At 36.2% G+C, this 20647-nt stretch overlaps 2 long non-coding RNA genes across 3 annotated transcripts; one reads left to right on the top strand and one right to left on the bottom strand.

The window, feature by feature from the left end:
- Positions 1-1818: 1818 nt before the first annotated feature.
- On the bottom strand, positions 1819-11230 carry LOC106954830 (uncharacterized). 2 transcript variants are annotated; one of them, XR_001426431.1, is made up of 5 exons: positions 11190-11230; positions 4005-4082; positions 3379-3449; positions 2725-2790; positions 1819-2493 (listed from the first exon to the last, which is right to left on the bottom strand). It is a non-coding gene; the product is annotated as an uncharacterized LOC106954830 (long non-coding RNA). The 2 variants fall into 2 exon arrangements; XR_001426432.1 differs by having other exon boundaries at positions 4005-4055; positions 11190-11222.
- On the top strand, positions 10607-19273 carry LOC106954832 (uncharacterized). The gene is made up of 3 exons (XR_001426433.1): positions 10607-10897; positions 18204-18347; positions 18469-19273. It is a non-coding gene; the product is annotated as an uncharacterized LOC106954832 (long non-coding RNA).
- The last annotated feature ends 1374 nt before the right edge of the window (positions 19274-20647 follow it).

Here is a 20647-nt window from a genome sequence, read left to right as displayed (position 1 = left end):
AAGAAAATTCAAATATAAACCTATAAATAAATAAATCATCTGCTATATTTATTTATGAATTAAGCACAGTCCATTGTCAGTGATGCCTTGCAGTTCCTGTTGAGTCTGCAGCAACACAAACTACTTGTTAAATCATTTTGTCGTTCAAACTCAACGGTTTCCATTCCACTGATCTCCTCCCACCGTCTACAAGCCTGTTTGTTTTCTGAACTTCACATCAGATTCTCTGGTTTTTTCGATAAGTTTCAGTTTATTCAGTTCCTCTTCTTCTCTTTTCACACTTTTGACTAAAGAGACTCACATTCTCTTGCCTGGCTGCAGATTTCAGAGTTTAATTTATTTTAAATTCAAGTCCAACCTACTGTCTTCTTTTCTACATGTAGCAGAAAGAAATGTGTTTATGTTCACAGACTTCCAGGATGCTGCTGATTATTTATGGCGGGTCAGACAGCGCCTCTCGCTAACTCAGTTCTTTAGGACATATTGCTCTATTCATTCACTAGAAAACCACTTTTTCATCCTGCTGTCTGAAAAATTACATAATGAACACTGTTTATATCATTTTGTTTTAAATTAAGTGATTGTGTGATTTATTAGAAAACAGGATTGTTTCTGAGTTTACTGCAGCAGCTCCTACACAAATATTAAAATCAACAAATATTAAAATCAACATGCTTTCATGGTGTGAAGTATTTCTTTTGATTAACTTTTTTTATTGTTGCTGGGTTTTCTGAATGTCTGACAAAATACAAGCAGAATCCACTTTAAATCCCAAATGGAAAGACTGTAATTTTTGAAAATTGGTTATTTGCTTCCTTCAGCAAGCACAACAAAGTTTTATTTTACAAAATGTTGACAAAAACAACAAGTATGAGGGAGAATACGTTTTAACAACTGATGGTGGTTTTAGCTACATTCAGTAACAAATGTAAAGCTAGAAAGTAGGAAGTAAAATTTAAAGAGTCAGAGTTAATTAGTAAAGTTGCTCAGTTGTTGATGGTGTAAACTCTGAAGGTAAATGGGTGATTTCCTGGCATTTTGAAAGTTTAATTTAAAAAGGAAAACTTACAGGTCTCACCTAAACAGACAGGTAATGAAACAGGAGAATCCAGTGAAGAGCTGAAATTACAGACAAACTAATCAGAGGAGATGTGGAGCAGCTGCAGCAAGAGAAGAATTAAAGGAAAGATCAATTAATGCACAAAGAACCGGGACCCAAAGAGTCGAGAGGAGATAAGGGAAAATATCTGACAATAAAATGAAACGCAGAACACAAGAATGATTTACTAAACTTCAAGGAATGAACTAATATGGATGCAAACAAAAATAAACAGAGAAATGAACAGAATATGGAGACATAAGGAACATAAATAAAATAATGTTTTATTCACTGAATTGAAAACATGACTGAATGTGTAGATATTATGACTGAAGTCACATCCTGATGACAAAGAGAAAAATATATCAATAAGTTTTGACAAAATGTAAAATCCATCTGCTTTCAAACTGTAGGAAGGATATCCAGTCCTCATTATAAAAGCAACAGTTTGATTTTAAAAGCTGATCAGTTTTAATGAATTAAATTTTTTGTTGTTCTATTGTTGTGTGAACATTTATTTTCTTATTTTTACATCCCTGTTATCTGTGTTCCTATAAGACGTTTGAACTTCAAACTATGTTTTACATATAAACAGTTTCTCTCCTTTTATGTTCCAGCTTCAATTTAAAAGTTGATTGGTTTCCATTCAGCTCTTTTTTTTTTAAGTAATTCAATGCTTTGAATAAATGTTTATTCTAGTAATGAAAAGGCCAAAACTGTTTTATTCTGCTCTTTATTGAAACACATTATTTTATTGTTGGAAGGCTGCAGCGGCTCATTCTGGTTCTTTGCTCATGTTTCAGTTCAGGGTTGTCAATTAAAAAACAAACATATTCTGACCCTCCGTCCATCAGTAAAAACAGGAAGTTTCTCCGTCTGTCTCTGCTTTGTTGTGGCCTTTTTCAGATCAGTTTTATGATGTAGCTCGTTGATTTTTGATGTTTTTCTCAGGACAGACATGCATACAAGTGGACGGACACAGTTCATAAACAATAAATGGTTTAAAAAAAAACAATGTTAGAAAGTAACAAAACTACTTCAATCAACCAACTCCAGGAGAATCTTCTAATCAGATAAATTATTGAAGTTCAGCACTGAAAGATGCACAAACAGCAGAACGACTCAGTGTTTAAACGTCAGGACTCAAAATACATTTAACCGAGAACTGAGCCTCAATGCAGGATCCCAATTTATTTCAGTGATTTTCTCTTCAAAAAGAGCCATAAAGTCTGATGTGGCCAGTCAAGCGCTATAATGATGATCACTGCTGAGGCGTTGCGTTTCATTCACCCGGCGAATCATCTCGACTTGTCATGCAGTGGATGGATTGTCATGAAAAATCATTTTCACTTTCCCATCATTTCCAGATGCATTTTCAGCTTTGTGCTGATGAGCTGAAAAAATGAAATAAATGTCCTGATTATCAGCTATCAGCTGTGTAATGTGAGGTTATTGAGAATTGAAAGTAATATGCCTAATTTTCTTTTCTTTTTTAAGCACATTTGTTGGATTTATCTGTTTTCTCACTCTGACAACTTTTTAAAAACATTTTTACAGTGAAAATATTCCAAAAAAGATGCTAATACGAAGCGAATGTGACTGAGATGAATCTGATTTATATTAACCCTTTGCACGTGACGTCACGCTCTTCAGAAGTCGGTCTGCTTCGCTGTGATGGACGTCAAAACAACCTGTCAAAAAACACACATCTGTTAGCATAATATGGCTTTGAAATGGATTTGTTGTACGATGTTAATCAAAGCTAATGTTGCTTTATAATTTTCAGATTTAGTGATTATAATTTAATGCCTTATTGTGTCACTGTGCCATCTGTTTACACTTCAGCCTGGTAATTAGCTGCATTGATTAGTGCTTTTTATTTTTTTAATGCTTTAGGAATTTGGGAATTACTTTATCCTACCATTAGTCTGTTTTCCAAACTTGTCAAGTGAGAAACTTTGAGGTCTCCAGGTGAATTATAACACATCTTATGCTTTGTGCTGTAAACTAGATTTATTTAATGCTTCTGTTGACTACTTTAAGATAAAGTTTTATTTGAATTGGTGATATATAATTAAGTCAAAATGAATCGAATAAGATGTGAGGAGAATCTGTGATTCCTGCTGCCGCCTCTCAGAAAGAAGCTCCTGGTTTTAATTCTCATGCATAAATGTTTTATCTCAGATGTGAGGTTGTTTGACAACTATGAGTGTGCGTGTGTGTATGCGTGCGTGCGTGCGTGCGTGCGTGCGTGCGTGTGTGTGTGTGTGTGTGTTAACCTGGTGATCTGTCAGGGATGCATCCCGGCTCTCACCAGGACTGGCAGCAGCCATTTCCACTCAAACCCATTCTGAACATAAATAATAACATCATCATCAACAGCAGCAGCTTGTAGATCTTTGACTCTCATGCTGGGTCTGAGTTAATGTTCAGCGTGTGACTCCAGCCCGGTCTGGCCTGCTTCACTGAGGCTCACAGGAAAACCGAAATGGATTTTTTTGTCAAGAGGGAAATGTTGGATAATCATTTGTGGCTCTGCTGCTGCAAATGATGTTAAGTACTTGGAAATTAGGCCAGATGCAGAACATGGGAAAGAAAATCCAGAGCAGATCTGAAACAAACAACTGGTCTGAAAATACAATGTATTATTAAAAAGAACAATAGCAATCAGAAGAATGAGAATTTAACTTTACAGTGATTTAATGTTATTTTGTATAGTGACATTTATTTAAGGCTTTTATTTTACATGTTGCCATCAAACTAAGACAGCTGCAGAGCAGTGTGTGTTTGTGACTCATATTTGTTTAGTTGTAACCAAACCAGCTGCTGTAACCAAACTGTGTAATGGTTTTGGAGTTGATGGAGGACTAAATGAGGAATTTATGAAATAAAGGAAAAAACTTACAAAAATGCAGAGACAGCAACGAACCAGGATGTCTGGGAGCAGAGCCGGTTTCTGGGAAAAAGACGAACCTGCTGATAACTAAATAAAAATCATACAACTTCAGCAGAAAAAGAAGAAAAAACATAATAACTCAGAACAGAAAACCCAGACAACGCCAAATTCGAGCCATATGATCATGAAACGCTGCTTGCTGGGACACAATGAGGTCCGTATTTGTCACAGTTAGAAAATGTTGCATGAATCAGAGAATTGAATCAAGTTAACTTCAGAGCGTCACTGGGAATGAAAACAGATTTTATGTGCTTTCATGTTTTCCTCTCGCTTGCACATGTCTGGACCCACGATGGCTTAGAAAATTAACTTGAACTGATCAAAACTTCACGTCACAGACTGGATTTGCACATGATGCCTAAGCATGAAGAAACCCAGTTTTCTCTTACGTTTGAATCTCATCGACTGCTTTTCTTTGTATCGACGCTACAAATTAACTGAAGACTTAATCAGAACTCCTTTTTTGTGTTTTCTCAGAGTAGAACAGAAGCAGCATTTTATTTCTATTTAGGATTCAAAACTAAGATATTTTTAAAAGCACATAGATTCCAAACTATGACCAAGAAAACAGCTCTAAAAACATATTACTGTTACTTTTCACGTCATTCTTTGAGGAAATTCAGTGAAAAAAGACAGACATTTAAAAACGTGCATATTAATATATCTATATTTAAAAACATTAACTTGTTGGTTTTAATTGTTAATCAAAGTTATTAAGACCCAAATGTCCAAAGAGCTGCAGGCTGCAGGTTTCTGGACTAAGAGGTTATTAATGAAAGTTTTGATTTTCTTGAACTTTGGTTTGAGTTTCAAAAGCTACAGAAAATATGGAAATTTTAAAGCTTCTAGACAAAATTACAACCTCATCTCCATTGCTGTAATTTCACATCGACCTGTACTGATTTGTCTCTATTACAATAGAGGTTTTATGTTCAGATAATTACATTATTAGAGGGAAAAAACTGATTACGTATAATTTATAGCTCTGAGAGAAAAAAAAAAGTTCCACATCAATCAGTTTGGTCCGTTTCTTTCATCAGACTTCTGCAGCAAACAGAACAAAAGCCTTTCCAAAGAAAAGACGCCGCAGTTAATTGCAGGAAGAAAGAAAATTGTTCAGCTTTGTGAAATTTCTCTCAGTTCTCCGCTGCCTGATAAAAGACACTGATATATTTCCTAAACCTGCTCCAAAGAACACAGCAGACAAATTAAAAAAATTAACCGTGAGGTTTCAGGACCACTTTAATTAAATATCACAACGTTTTGTCGAAACATTTCAGGTAAGCTGTTGTTGCTTTGGTTCTGAACTGCGAATTTCAAAGAATCAATAAATAACATTTATTTTGATGCTTACAAAGATAACCGGTCATTTTTGAAAGATTTACAGGATGTCTTAAGCGTACAAACGAACACACGGCTCCAGAAACATGCAGTGAAATGTTTTCTGTAAGTGAATCACAGAAAACAATGTAAAAAAGCTGGTTGTTAAAACATTTTGTCCTGTTTTAACAAGCGATGAGTTAAAATATGTTTCTATCTTCTCTGCATGGTTCACTGTAAGACTAAAGCAGGTCAAATGATAAAATAATTTTCTTAAAATGAAAACAGCGTCTCTAATGTGAATTAGATCTAGAATAAAACCATTGAGGTTACGTTGAAATGTTTTCATTAAGATCATGTTGAATTAACATTTTACAGATTATGAAAAATCAGCCACTCTGCAGGATGGGAAGCAGTCTGCAAGTGGCAGAAATTCAAACACATTAATTAAAAAACATAATTTTGAACAATAATTAGGGCAAAGAAGAAGAAGTTCTTTTCAATCCTCTGATCAAATATAGTTTCCATTAAGACATAAATAGTGCATACCACATGCAGCTGTGTGTTAGGAACTGAAATACGTTTTTTAAATTCAGGTTTGGAAGAAACTTCAACTTCCTGTGAACCAGATGTTCATTTTAGCCCAGTTTCAAAGTCCTTACAGAGAAAAGACGTTAAAATACTTTGGTTAGTTAATACATCACTGAACGTTTTAGCACAAAACTACTTTAGAGAAACGCTGTTGCTGCTGTTGTCATAGCAACCTTCCAGACCTCTCAGGTCTTTTGGTTCTGGTTCTGCTCTGCATCCAGAACCAGAACCAAACATGGAGAAGCAGCATTCAGCTTCTACAAACTTCCAGAAAACTGCAAAACATCCGAAACACTGAGTTCTTTTAAATCAATAAAACCCACCTGTTGCTTTTGAAGCAGTAAATGAAAAATTAATCATCAGTCTGATGTGTAAAAATGATGCTTGACAATTGTTGACTGCGTCTTTTTTTACTTTGTATTTTTGTGTTTTCATGAAGCACTTTGAACTGCAGTGTTGCTGTAATGTGCCGTACAAATAACCTTAACTTGATTTCTGCAGTTTCTCTTAGTGACTCTGCTCCGGTCAAGAATCAACAAGTCTAAACTAAATTATTAAAATGATAATTTAAATGTTAAGAGAGACTGAAAGGTGTACTTACAAATAGATAAAACAAATCTAAGACATAAATTCAATTTGTTTTTAGTCACGTTTTATGGTTGTGTAACTCATGATTGAGGCCACAGCTTTTTACTGTGATTTGGTGGATCTCAAAGAGTCTCACTGCTTTATAACGTCACATTTGTAATTTGTCAGCAGGGGAGCCACAAGGTGCTTTTTTACCTCTGAAGAGAGAGAAAAATCAATTAAAGGTGCGACTCGCTGACCTCACAGCCCTTTCATGTTTGCCACAGCGTCGCTCAATCTGAACCAAACACACCTCAACCACTTCTTCATGTTCAATCAGCAGAAACCGCGTTGCTTTGAGTTTGTCGTCCGTTTGAAGGAAGACAAATAGGAAGAGAAATAGGAAGAGAAATAGGCAGCACTGGGCTGATTATCCTCCTTCCTATGCTGCCAATTATCCACCCTCATCATCTCTGTGTTAAAACAGGAGAGATCCTGGACTCACACACCGAACAGGGGATTAAATTCATAATAGCTGCACCCAGAATCACACAGAGGCTGCATGTGTTCAGAGGCTTAATGAGAGGAAACCTGCCTCACTCAGCGAGGAGGACTGAACCCACCGAGGGGAAAATTCACAGACAGACGGACACAGGAGGGCAGAGCACCAAATATATTACTCAACTAAGAGTAATGATACTTCTACATACTTTTACTCAAAAGTAAAAAGTAGCCGTCCAAGGACTTAAGTAAGAGTAAAAAACTATGTGGTAAAAAGACCACTGATCAAATCATTTAATATTTAAAAATCACAAAATCAGACAGACTAAAGTATAAAGTGGAGTGGAAAGTTTGGTATTTTAAGGACGTGTAAGTAACAAAAAATAATTAAATCAGTCAAAAGAAAATTTTTCCACATTAGTTTCTTTCAACAAAAAACTTATGAAACTTGAAGGAAATCTGCAGGTGAGTCTTTTTATGGGTTTTTTGTTTGTTTTTCATGTTTGATTTTCATTCAGTGGGTAGAGCATCCAAACGTTTCACTCAAGTAAGAATAATAAGGTATTTGGTAAAGTAGTCTACTCAAGCAGTACTGAACAACTGATCAGATTATCAGTCATTTAATATTGAAAAATTACATCAAAATTTCCACTTACGTTTATAAACGTAAGTGGAAATTTTGGTATTTTAAGGATAAAAATAACAATAATTCATATAAGTAACAAAAAATAAAATCAGGAAGAAGAAAGTGTTTCCAGATCCGTTTCTTTCCTTCAAAATTCTTATGAAACTTTAACAGAAACTGCAGGTGTGTGTCTGCGTCTGGTGAATTTTTGATCAAAACAGGTTTGTTCTTCATTTCTTGGGTAGAGAATCCAGAAATTTTACTCAAGTAAGAGTAAAGAGAGCAGCACTGTAAAAAAAATACTCCTAAAAGTAAATCTTTTCCAAAAAGTTACTCAAGTAAATGTAATCGAGTAACTATAACTAGTTACTACCTGACAAACTCATTCTTTGCTTTCCGAGCGCATCCTGATAAAACACAGGGACACGAAGGGTTAATTAGAGGCGTTGCGGCAGGCTGTCAGGAAACGACGACGCTCTCAGTGCAGGGTGGGAGCAGGAGGATGTGACGACTTTTAATTAGTGTAATTGGCCTTCGCTCCTATTGGCGTCATTCAAAAGCCAATTAACCTCAACCTCTTAAGTCATGTGGAAATCCTCCAGGGCTGAACGGGGCAAGAAGGAGGAGGCGTAAAACTCAGCGCATGAAAACAAAACTGACTCAGATCTTAAACCACCAACATAAACAGATATAATCTAATGATGAATATTAAACTATGAGATCCAAAGTAAAGTGGCACAGCCCCTGCTAAAGTATTTAAACTATTCCACAGCTGGACTGGGATAAATGTCAGCTATTTATACAGAAACAGTGACGCATCTGGTGATGCTTGTTGTTTATAACGGCATGAACAGTTTCAGAAGGTGAAGAGGCGGTATGTTGTCATTAAGCAACTACAGCTAAACTGTTTTAAAACCAAAACATCAGATGTTGACCAGAAGCAATAATTTCAATAAAATTTAATTGTTGGTGTATAAATGTTTTTTCCTCTCTGTTCCTGGATAAATTATTATCTTAGGTCTATGTTTGCTATGAACTTAAACATTAGAGATGACCTATAATGCTTCGTTAAACAGGTTCGGATGGATCTACAGGCTATAAAAAAAAACATGTTTATTACACGTTTTTCACAGAATAATTGAAATTTCAGTCTGGACAGTTCTGCCTATTTTGAAGTCCTTTCAGAATAAAATATTTTACGGCGTCTTCTCACTTTAAATCCTATTAAGCTGCTGCTGGCCACACCCCCAATCCAACATTTACACTCACATGTGAAAATTGCTACAAACAGATGTGCAATTATCCAACTGTACATCTTTGAAAATTAGAAGTGGAACCTCCTGTTCAACCAACAAGAATGCAGCAAGTGATTTCTGGATGGTAAACCAATAAAAACAACAGATGTCTTTTCCAGCAGCCATTGTACAGCGCATACAGAGGTAAAACCAGCTGACCAAATGTGCTGGAGCTCTGCTTGGGTTGCTAGGTAACGGGCTGAGCCCGGGTGGGGTTGCTAGGTAACCGGCAGTGCCTGCTGATTTGTGACTTTTTTGAAACAACTCATTTGAAACATTAACTTATTGTCAAGAAATGGCTGGTTGTTTTTATTTTTTAAGTGCTCTGGTTGTTTTTAAGAAGCCGTCGAGGCCCAAATAGAAATGTAAAAACACACAACATGTGGGTTTTGTGTGTTGTTAAATTATTAAAATGTGACAATGTGATTTAAGTGTTGGATGCTAAGCTTGTGCAGGATTAGATCTGCACATATGCAGAAGAAGTCCAACATCTGAGGTCCTGTTTATGTCAGGTTGTCTCCCACTAAGTTTTAAAAGAACAGGATTTATCAAGTAAATGTGCTTTCTTTCTTGCTGCTGCACATAATGAGCGAGACGTAACAATCGTTTATAGGTTGAAGGGACTTTGCTTTACAAAATGGCCTCCAAACACACGGAGGAGAAAATTGCCTTTGCTTTTCGTCCCTCACATTTCATCGTGAATCTGGTGGCTCAGCTCTAAACTGATTGTGTCGTTGCTCTAAGACAATAGAGGAAAGGAAAACACATTTACAGGCAGTAAAAACCCAGATATAATGATTTTTCTTCTCTCTCCCTCCCTCTCTTTTCCAGCAGCTGCTCCCTGGAGCACCCTTGTAAAAACAACCAGTCCTGTGTGTCATTGCTCTCTGACTCCATTTTCTACTTTTACTCTTGTGCCCTTACTTACCCACAACAGAAAATTGCAGGCTTTTTTCTACTTGTCTTTGTACTGTGTGTCCTTCTACAGCCGCCTGTCCCTCTCATGCTTCTTGCTCTCATTATCTTGTTTCTTCTTGTCAAAAACGAAAGGGACAACTTCTTTACAAACTCTAAAGTTTTCCAGATATTTGTTTTCTCCTTCTTTTATCTGTTTGCCAAATATTGCAGATTTTTGACATCTGATGAAGATTCAGTTGCTCATTTTGCTGCCAAAAGATGTTCCACAGATAAATTACCTTCCAATAGAGACTGAATGATTATAATTAAAAGCACTGCTGGGTAATTTAGTGAAGAAGAAGACGACGACGACGACGACGACGACGACGAAGAAGAAGAAGAAGAAGAATATAGATCAGACAGAGCAATAGTTGTGATCAGTTCAACTGTATTTCTTTTGTTAGGTCAGAGTCTCTTTACTGTGAAATTCTTTTACAACACAAATAGACTCCCTGATGAAAGCAACTCCATCTCAAACAAATGTGTTTCCAGACTGTTTCCTTCTTCTTCACTGACTGACTCTGTGTGTTTTAATGCTGTCAAGTTATTTGCAAATTCAAGCAGGACTATCAGGGGTTTTTCTGCATCTGTAGGGTCCAAATAACACACCTGTCAATCATTCTAGGGTTTATCAGCAACTGCAGTGGTCGCCATTTGTCCTTAAGGCCACGCCCCTTATCTGGAGGAACTGAACCTCCGTCAACATTGCTGGGGTTTATTACTGCTATGCTAACATGCAGCAGCCATACAGAGTTTGAGGAAAATAATAGGAAATTATGGTCCAGTGTCGTCAGTGGGGAACATGCAATCCTGACAGTCGTTACCCAGAACGTGTAAACGGCAGAATACAATTTATTGCATTTCCTAAACCCAAACGGAGTCTGGAATAACGCAAGAAATGGATCAAGGCCTGCAGTCGACCTCAAGTGCAGTTGAATGAAGCTGTGATTGATGGCAGCTACCACATGTTGTTCATCTGCACCAAGGTAACTGATAGTAAACATCCCATTATTTGTCATAACACTCATTGATAGTCAAATCAAAGATCAATAAGTGAAGGTAGTCATGCTTGATTTTATGTATATAAATTCCAATGATATCTCTATGGCAGCATGAAAACATGTGCTGCAGTAACCGCGGTATTTACATTTAAGCAACAAAGAATAGGATTAAAAAAGTGTTAAGAAAACCACATCAACACTCCCAACTCTGGTCCTAAAGCTCGATGTCCTTCATATGCGCCTCTTCTCCAGCACAGCTGATTGAAATGATCGTTACCTCCTCTGCAGGCCATCAAGTGCTGCAGAAGCCTGTTAATCCCTTCATTCATGTCTGCAGCAGCAGGGAAGCACCTAAAAGAGTGTTTCTCAACCCTGGTCCTCAGCGCCCCCCTGCTCTGCATGTTTTAGATGTGCCTCTATTTCAGACCAGCAGATTCAAATGATTGCATGACCTTCAAGTGCTGCAGAAGCCTGTTAATCACCCAGAGATGCAATTCAGCTGTGTGGCAGAAGGGAAACACCTAAAACAAGCAGGACAGGGGGGCGGTGAGGACCAGGATTGAGAAACACTGAACTAAAACCTGCAGGACAGTGAGGGCCATGAGGGCCAGTGTTGGAGAAAACTACAATAACACATTAAAATCTCTCTCATTGGTTCACTTACCTGTTGTGTTTTTTATCAGAACACCCAGAAAGTGTTTAAAGGACAAATTTTATTACAAACAAACAATAAAAAAAAAACACATGACCACCGCTGACTGACACTTGCAGCTATTATTGGAGCTAAAAGTGGTTTTATAAAAACATCAACACAACGAGGCTGAATACAAACACACAGTAGAGTTTTAACATTTTTATTTGCAAAATAATCGAGAAACATGTTTCATTCTTCTTTCACTTTACTAGTGAACAAAAACTCAATAAAATACATAAAATCGAGTATATGTGATAAAATATGTAAATAAACCAGAGGAACTATTTATCTGGTGAGTTTGTTGGTGTTACATAGAATATCTGTCTTTTACATTTAACCTTATAGTTTCTTTAAATCATGTTTTATAAAATCTAAACCTTTAAAATGAGTTGCCTTCTTCTGTTTTCCAGAGTGCTTCTGGTATTGTGTCATTCTCAAACTGCCTCTCATTACCCCCGGCCTGAAAAGGTTCCTGCTGCCTGACACCATCTTCCTCTTCTCCACCTTCTCTCTCATTACCTTCATCACTGCTCCTCCTCATCCTAGCTTCAGAAAATTAAAATCCATTTCTAGTGCTGCGCTGCCGGCTCATTACGAGCCTGTTTCCCATCTGCTATGTTGCTGCAAAGCAAGAAAGAAAAAAGAAAAAGAGAATCAGCTCAGGCTTTTCATGGACACTAATTTCGTCCTCTGTGAGAAAGCTGCAGCCTCGGGACAAATCAGGCTGGTCGCAGAGGTGGGAAACATTTCTGCTAGACAAAAGACAAAAAACAAAACTGTGCACTGAAAAAACACAAAATATTACTGATCTCGTTTCTAGAGCAAGTATCTTAGTAAACTTAAAATAAGACAAAATTAACCTACAGGTAACTTTTCAGCAAAATATAGGAGCTTGTTTTAAGTCAATAATTTCTTCATATTAACTTTGAAAAGTACTTGTTCCTCTAATTTCACATAAAAAGACATTTTCTCTTGTTATAAGAGAAATAATCTGCCAGTGGAATTCAATATTAATAAATCATTGACTTATATCATGATGGAAAGTTTTATTATTTGAAGTGTACTAAATATTTGTACACTTGTGATAAGATTTTGTGTTTTTACATGCCTTCATGTGTCATATTTGATTTTTACTTTTTGTTATTATGCAGCGACTTTATATCTTGCAGCCAAATTATATTTTTACAACTTGTATTTTGGTATATGTAACTCATAGATGCCAGAGGATACTTGAATTTTCCACAGGATGAATAAAGTCTTTTAGTATTTTAGTTGCATAAATCATGTATAAGAATGAAATGTGTGAATATTTCTTCTTATAAACAACTTAAATAATTCTTATATCCCACTCTGGAGTATTTTGTCCCCTCTAAGGTATTTTATTACTTTATGCAGCTTGCTTGTTTTTGTGCTGCTGTAATAACTGAATTCTCCTCCTGGGCTCAGTTAAGAGAACATATTTTCTTATCTAATGGTTCTTCAGACAACTGAACCATTTGGACTCTAGTAATGAACCTGAGTATTGATAACTGCAGAAATCATGAGGCTCAGTGATTAGCATGTTGTTTGGCTGAGGAAGAATAGATTAAGACTGACTGAGTCATGATTTTAATTTGGAGTAATGTCAGGAAAAGGTTAAAGATGTGAGTAAAGCTGCTCAAAAACTGGTATTTAGAAAGTCTGTCTGTTTCTTGAATTATTGAATCCAATTTAATCTAATCAGTAAATATTGGTATCGGGTCATAATAGAGTATCACTCGTTGTGGGGAATAAAATGTTGTTGCGCTGCAAAAACTCAAAATATTAACAAGTATAGTTAGTTTCTGCTTCAAATATCTTCAGCTAGTCACGTTTCAGCAAATCATAGGAGCTCATTTTAAGTTAATAATTCCTTAATATTAATTAAAAAGTAATAAATATTAAGACTTTTTAAACTCTTATTTCTTGCTGAAATGATAATTGAAAGTTAGTTTTGTATTATTTCAAATGTACTAAGACCAGAAACTAGACAAAAATACTTGGTAGTATTTTGTGTTTTGCAGTGTGCAGGCTGCTTTGTTTCCACACTTTTACAATCTAAAGCAGGGGTGCCCAAGTCCAGTCCTCGAGAGCTACCATCCTGCAAGTTTTAGAAGTATCCTTACTCCAACAGACCGGGATCAGCTCTACAGAGGCCTGATAACGAGCCATTCATTTGATTCAGGTGTGTTGAAGCAGGGATGCATCTGAAAGTTGCAGGATGGTAGCTCTCGAGGACTGGACTTGGGCACCCCTGATCTAAAGCATTAAACTATTTTAAAATCTACCTTATATTCAGCTGAAGCCTGTAGTGAGTTTGCTGGTTTAGGTAGTTTTATAAATGACTATATTGTTGCTGCTTGCACAGAATAACTGATGTGTTCAACATAACTGAGACTTTATTACCCAATTATATAAAATCATAAACTGGTTGGATTTCAAACAGGCTGCAAAATAAGAACAGATTATTGATTTGAGTACAGAACATTCAATAGAAACCAATTTATAATAATAATAACATTATTATTAATACATTTTGTTTTCAAACAAGGACCTTCAAATACAGATTTAAACAAGATTAGAACAAAACATCAAGAAGTTTTAAAACGCGTCCGAGTTAAATTAGGCCTAGTTGCACATTTCAACCACTAGATGGCAGTATGTGCTTCCAGGATGATCCTTTAAACGTGTTGAAGACGCACCGGCAGGTCTAAGCGCCTCCATGTTGGACGGTTTTTGTGACGGCGCTCTGGAGAAGCTGAAGCTTTTCAGATCGTCCTGCTGACAGAGCAGCTCTTTGTTTAGACTCACATCAGGGCATGTTTGCACATTCCTGCTCTCAAAGCAGAAGAGATCTGCTGCAGACAGATATTACACGCCCCGAAGATCCTGACACTTTAATATGTGTCCTTTTTTTTGCCTCTCACAATCACATAATCACAGATTATTTCACTTATAAATAATTTTAAATCAATGATAAGGAATTATTTACTTAAGCTACTATATTGCACTGAAAAGTTACTTGTAAGCTAGTTTTGTTTTATTTCAAGTGTACTCATTTGCACTAGAAAGCAGACAAAATACTTGGAAAGATTTTGTGTTTTTGCAGTGCAGGCAGTAATGCATAATAAGTCTTTTTATATCTTTTTATATCTTTAAAAGCTTTTAATGTAATTTTCTTTCTGCTGAGCCTGTTGGGCCATTTCAGGTGAATATATTGACTTCCGGACTATGAAAAGTGCTCTGTAAATAAAGTCTGAAGCTACATTAAGCCAAAATATAAAAAAATATATATATTGAAATTATATTTATGTGCGTCTGATTACATCATTTTTACAAATTAAAACACATGTTCAGATCGCACAGTATAGCTTTTTTATCAAATACTTTTTAAATGTTTTGAGTAAAGACATATTAAAGTAAGGCTTCTCTTACTTGATTATAATCTTTGGCTACGCTAACCACGTCTCTCTGCATCTGAATCTCTTCATTTAGAAAAACTGTTTGTATTAGAGGCCATTAAATGTGAACACATCTTGCATTGCTTTGATTCTCTGGTTGCAGCAACGTCTGCATGGTCAATGCATTGACTTCAGGTTTCTCTCTGTAAACGATTGAAGGCACTCAGATAATCATTAACTATCAGATTTTCTGCATTATTAAAGCTTTGATTAAAAGAGAATCAACTGGAGAAAGAACTGAACCCACAGTTTCAGTGAAACATTTGAGACAAAGTTTTTTCTAAGTCATTATGTTGTTGGCGGGGAGCGTTATTGATCTGGTTACATCAGTATGGGGCCAGAAAACTGAGAAAACAGCCATCCTCAGTGTTTGAGTGTTTGCTGCCTGAGATGTTGATCATTCAGGAGAACGCTCTGTGTTCATTTGGGTTTTACCTGCTTCTGCAGCACGTCTGTCACCAGCCCAGCATGCGATTTCTGCTCCTGTTTGTCTTTGCTTCAATGGGAATGAGCCTGAAAATGTCATATTAAGCAGGAGGTTTGATCTCATTTGTACATTTCATCTTACAACTACATCTGGATTTACTGCATATTATTTTCTTATTTTGTTCATCATTGTTCCCTAAGAAACCACTGAGGTCTTCACAGAACAGATGGATTTTAAATTGGGCTTTTTTTTTAGCTTTATATTGTGTTATAATGTTATTCCCTCGTCAAAAACATACCTGGAGTGTTGCCTTGATTCATTCATCCATGTTAGATAGATCCTTTGATGTCCATGGCAACCAATCAGCTGTGCAAAATACCTGGTAGGACCAAGCGCCGCCTTCAGGACGCAGCTCCTCCAGAGCTTCTGAGGTTCTGCCTCACAGAGCCGCCCACTCCGCTCCTTCAGACTAGCCAGCAACAATTAGCAGACATCTGGTGGAACTGTGAATCTGCTGAGCTCGCTATGAAGCTACTTCTTAATGCAACACTGGTAAAAATGTTGTTAAAGGGTTAATAGAGGAATGTCGTTGTGATGACATGATGAAGGTCAAGTGTTGGAAAGAGCAGGAGCTTCTTAAAGAAACAGTGGCCCAATTTCAATATGCTAAACTACTAGGTCAATTTTCTTGTAAGTTATGTTTGACATATAGACTACAGCTCTGGAAAAACATTGAGAGACCACTTAAAATGATCAGTTTCTCTGATTTTACTTCTTATAGGTTTATATTTGAGTAAAATGAACATTGTCTTTATATTCTATGAACTACTGACATGTCTCTGAAATTACAAGCAAAAATTTAATATTTATTTACAGAAAATGAGAAATGGTCAAAATAACGAAAAAGATGCAGTGCTTTCAGACCTCAAGTAATGCAAAGAAAACAAGTTCACATTCATTTAGGAACAACAAAACTGATGTTCAGAAATCAGTATTTGGTGGAAGAACCAGGAGGTTTTCAATGGGGTTCAGTGCAGTGGACTCTTAGTTGTATATAATATTTCTGTATAACAACTCAAGGTAATATAGTTACTTCATCGTGCTATAAAATGTCGCTACATAGCTGGAAAATACACAATACGATCCCTTTAAAACACACATTTGATTCCTGATGGCAACCAGTTGCACTGAATTTCATTTAGGAGTGTCAGAGTACAGGGGTGTGAATACTGCTGTACATGTATCACTTTCTTGTGAATTGATAATTTTGCTGCTTTGTGTTGCTCTATCACATAAAAACATAATAAATAAAAACAGATGTGAAGAGCAGAATCAAAGTGTGGTGCTGTTGTTTCAGGCTTTGGTTTTGCGGTTCTGGTTTTTGCTCTGCAGCTGTTGTCTTGTTAATCAGAGCTGATTGGATCCATCCTGGGTCTCTGGTGTGGCCTGGCGCTGATTGGACCATGACGGATAGAAACTGCAGACAGCAGGACCGGGTTGGGACGCAGTGGGCGGCATAACAGAGAGCGCCATGCCGTCCATTGTGAGGGAACAAAAGAAATGCTAAAAGGTTTACAGCAATCAATGTTACAAACACTGCAAGGTACAATAAAAGCATGTGTGTTATTCTATCAATCAATTAATCAATCAATCAAATTTTATTTGTATAGCACATTTCAGCAGCAAGGCATTTCAAGGTGCTTTACATAATTAAAGGAAAAAAGGCTTCATCTTGGGCTACCAGGCTTTAAACCTGTGGGAAATAAAGGGAGAGCTCTGTGAAAAAACTGATATTTTCTCATTTATTATTAAATAAGTGTTAATTTCCACTGTCACTCTACAGCATCTCCATCACAAATGTTCCCAAAAACTTGTCAGTATTACGCTAAAGTCGAAAAAACACAACTTTGTTGTTTCCATTAAACAAGAAAGGCATTTAAAATCACTGGAATAAGTTTGTTTATATGATAAGTCATTAACAAACACGCTGTGCCATCATAAAACTACTTCCTGTCGTCGTCTTCGTGGTTTGGAAACATTAAAAATGGCTGTGTGGTTTGGTATATTACTATGTTGACTTTATAAAGTTGTAATTTTTATGAACCACAGTTTACTTATTCCTGCATGAATACTATCAGCTCTAAATTACTAAGTAGAATTTAATTATATTTTATCAGCCAATCACTAATATTGAATAATCGATAAGCTCTACCCATTAAGAACTACCAGGTTTTAATAGATTTAAACATAATTAAATCAACAGTTTCTACTTAGATTTTAAGTTTTTATGATATATTCAATTACAATAATTATTGGTTTGTTGCCAAATTTAAAAATAAATAATTGTCACACTTTTGAGTGTAAAACCTAAGAATATTCTAATTCTACATATCATAGGGACATAAAACTATAAGATTTATTTTTATTTTTTTAAGTTTATTCAGATTTTGAAGCTCTGGATAAATTAGTTAGAGAGGCAGAAATGTTTTCTTTTTGTTGTTTTTTTGTCTGCATGTTGCTCATCTTCTAAAAGCAACAAGTTTATGGGTCTGGCAGGACTTCATAAACCCTTTTCATGTCTAGACCCACTTAAAGCAAGTTTTTATTCAGTCCAACTTCATTGGCAAGATAACAAAGCGTGTGGCAGCAACTTGAACCTCAGCTGAAGGAATATATTTGATTAACTTTCAGGGACTCAGTGGTTTTGGTGACTGACGGCCAAGAGGAGCAGATATGAACTAGGCCAGAGTGTCCAGCTTCAGATTTAAACGACTTCAGACGACTGAATCACTTCCTCGTGTTCAGGTCTGCTGATGAACGATTCATTTGATTCAGGTGAGCTGACGATGGGCCACATCTGAAATGATTTTGGAGAGAGGTTTTTTTTTTTTTTTTTTTTTACCTCTTATAAGCTGTGAACATTTTGTTGTTTATGTTATTTTTACCTTGTCTTCAGGGATTTTCCTCCTGGACGTAGTTCAACCTCATCACTCAGTCGTAGAAGAAGAAGTTTGTATCCATCAGTAGACGATGAATTTCCCTCCATCAGGTTTCTGCATCCTGACATCCATCTTACTCTACAGATTTCTGGGTTTTGAAGTCCTATTAATGCCCTGCTAAATAATGTATTTTGATGCAAGACGATTTTAATCTTTTAGGTTAAAGATATAAATGTTTTGAGTAATATATTAAGTAATTCTGAATGTCATTTTAACCTAAACATGCATTAGATAAATATTCAGAACAATGCAGAGTATGGTGTTGACTTAATATTTGAAGCTATATGATTTTACATTTCCAGATGTTTTTTATTCTACACCTTTCTGCCTAATGCTGAGCGTGTCTTAACACTAATTCCTTGTTTCCACATCTGCAAGCGTGTTGTGATTTGCATGATTAGGGCATGCACATGTTCTTTTCACACAATAAATGAAGTTAAATGAAGGTTTCCATGTGCACACATAACGTCAGCTAAATTGTTGCTGGTATTCATCAAGCTCAGATATCTGCCGTCTCCCACTCCTTTACTCTTAGCTGTCCCTCATGTTTGATAAATAAGGTTGAATTTTTCTCCTGTTCAGCGTTAAATATTTAAATATTTTTGCTTCAAACAGATGAGTCACACAGATTTAATGAACAAGTGAATGTAGAAACAATGAAGTGGCCCTAAACTCTTTTTAAAGATAAGGCTGTACTGTTTTGCTCTGCAGGTTTGATTAAACGGTTTCATGTCATATGAAATTAAAGTACACATGATATTGTAGCATTGTTTATGACTATATATCTCTATAATATAAGGAAATGCTTGCCTAAAATAAAAGATAAACAAAGGACAGAGGCTTCAGAGGAAGACGGTTTGTTTTCAGGTATGAAATGGAAGCAGGAAGGGACACGGCGATGAAGTGAGGGTTCATTTTGGTTACAGGGCAAACGGACCTGAGCAAAAAGATAAACATGAAAACAAACTGGCTTCCTACTTGTTTCCTAATTGGATTTTAAATTATTAATCTTATTTAACTGATTATTTTAACACAGCAGAAAGAAGAGTTTTATATATATACATATATATGTGTGTCTGTGTGTATATATATAAAGGGAGAGAGACATAAAGTTGAGCTTTTCTTCTATGTTTCGCAGTTCCAATTGGCTACTTCAGTCGTGTTTAATCTATTAAGCAAAATTCACATTTTGCACACATTTTTGTACCTCCATTTTAGTCTCTACTGCTTCTGAAAACCTACAGAGAGCTTACAGGTAACTACCCAGCTGTTTTTGGCAGTAAGCTGTTTTCTTGTGCCTGGAAAAGTAGCCATTTCAAAAATAATCAACATTCCGTCGTTACCTAGCAACCCTAGCCGGGGCCAGTGTGTCACCTAGCAACCTGAGCTGAGCTCCAGGATGTTTGGTCAGCAGCCTATTAGGATTTAAAGTGACAAGAGAGCCTAAAAGGAGCTCAAAATATGCAGAACTGAGCAGATTAAACTCATCATCTAAGAATGATTTATTCCAAAAAAAAGTAATGAACATGTTTACTGTAGCCCATAGACTCATTTTAAACTGTTCAGGGTTAAAATGAGTCTGCTGTAAAGCTGCATTCAGTGAAAGAGGACAAATAGAGAGCGTTTCTAGAAGGATCAGCCTATTCCTGCTGCTGGTCATGCTGGTGTGACCCACAGATCAAGATGGTTGGTTGGTTGGTTTGCTTGTTCATCAGAGAGCAGATGAAAGTCAGACTGATGAAGAGGAGACGGAAAGGTGAAGATGTACATGGTGACAGATGCAGTGAGAAGAGTCACAGGTCAAATGACAAGAAAAGAGGAACAGTAATAAGAAAACACAGCAGGAAGCTGATAGCTGTCGTCTTTTCACCATCATCCACTTCAGGCTGAACAAAAAGGTTTGGACAAAATGGCTTCTTTAATCCTCCTCATCAAATAGAAAAACACACAAGTTCTTATTTTTTGTACATTTAAGTCATTGATAAATTAAAAGCTTTTCACGTAAAAATATAATGAATAACTTTTCCACATGTAATGATGAGATAACCTGTGTAATTATGCTGGAAAAATATGTTAGAATAAAGCTACCTGGTTAAAATAATAAAAAAATAACAACATTGTTTTGAAGCATGTTTG

This window comes from Poecilia latipinna, unplaced genomic scaffold (genome assembly GCF_001443285.1).
Source record: "Poecilia latipinna isolate Pla-1442-1.1 unplaced genomic scaffold, P_latipinna-1.0 Scaffold684, whole genome shotgun sequence".
Lineage (NCBI taxonomy): Eukaryota > Metazoa > Chordata > Actinopteri > Cyprinodontiformes > Poeciliidae > Poecilia > Poecilia latipinna.
The sequence above is the reverse complement of the archived record's forward strand: the minus strand, read 5'-3'. Positions and strand labels throughout refer to the sequence as shown.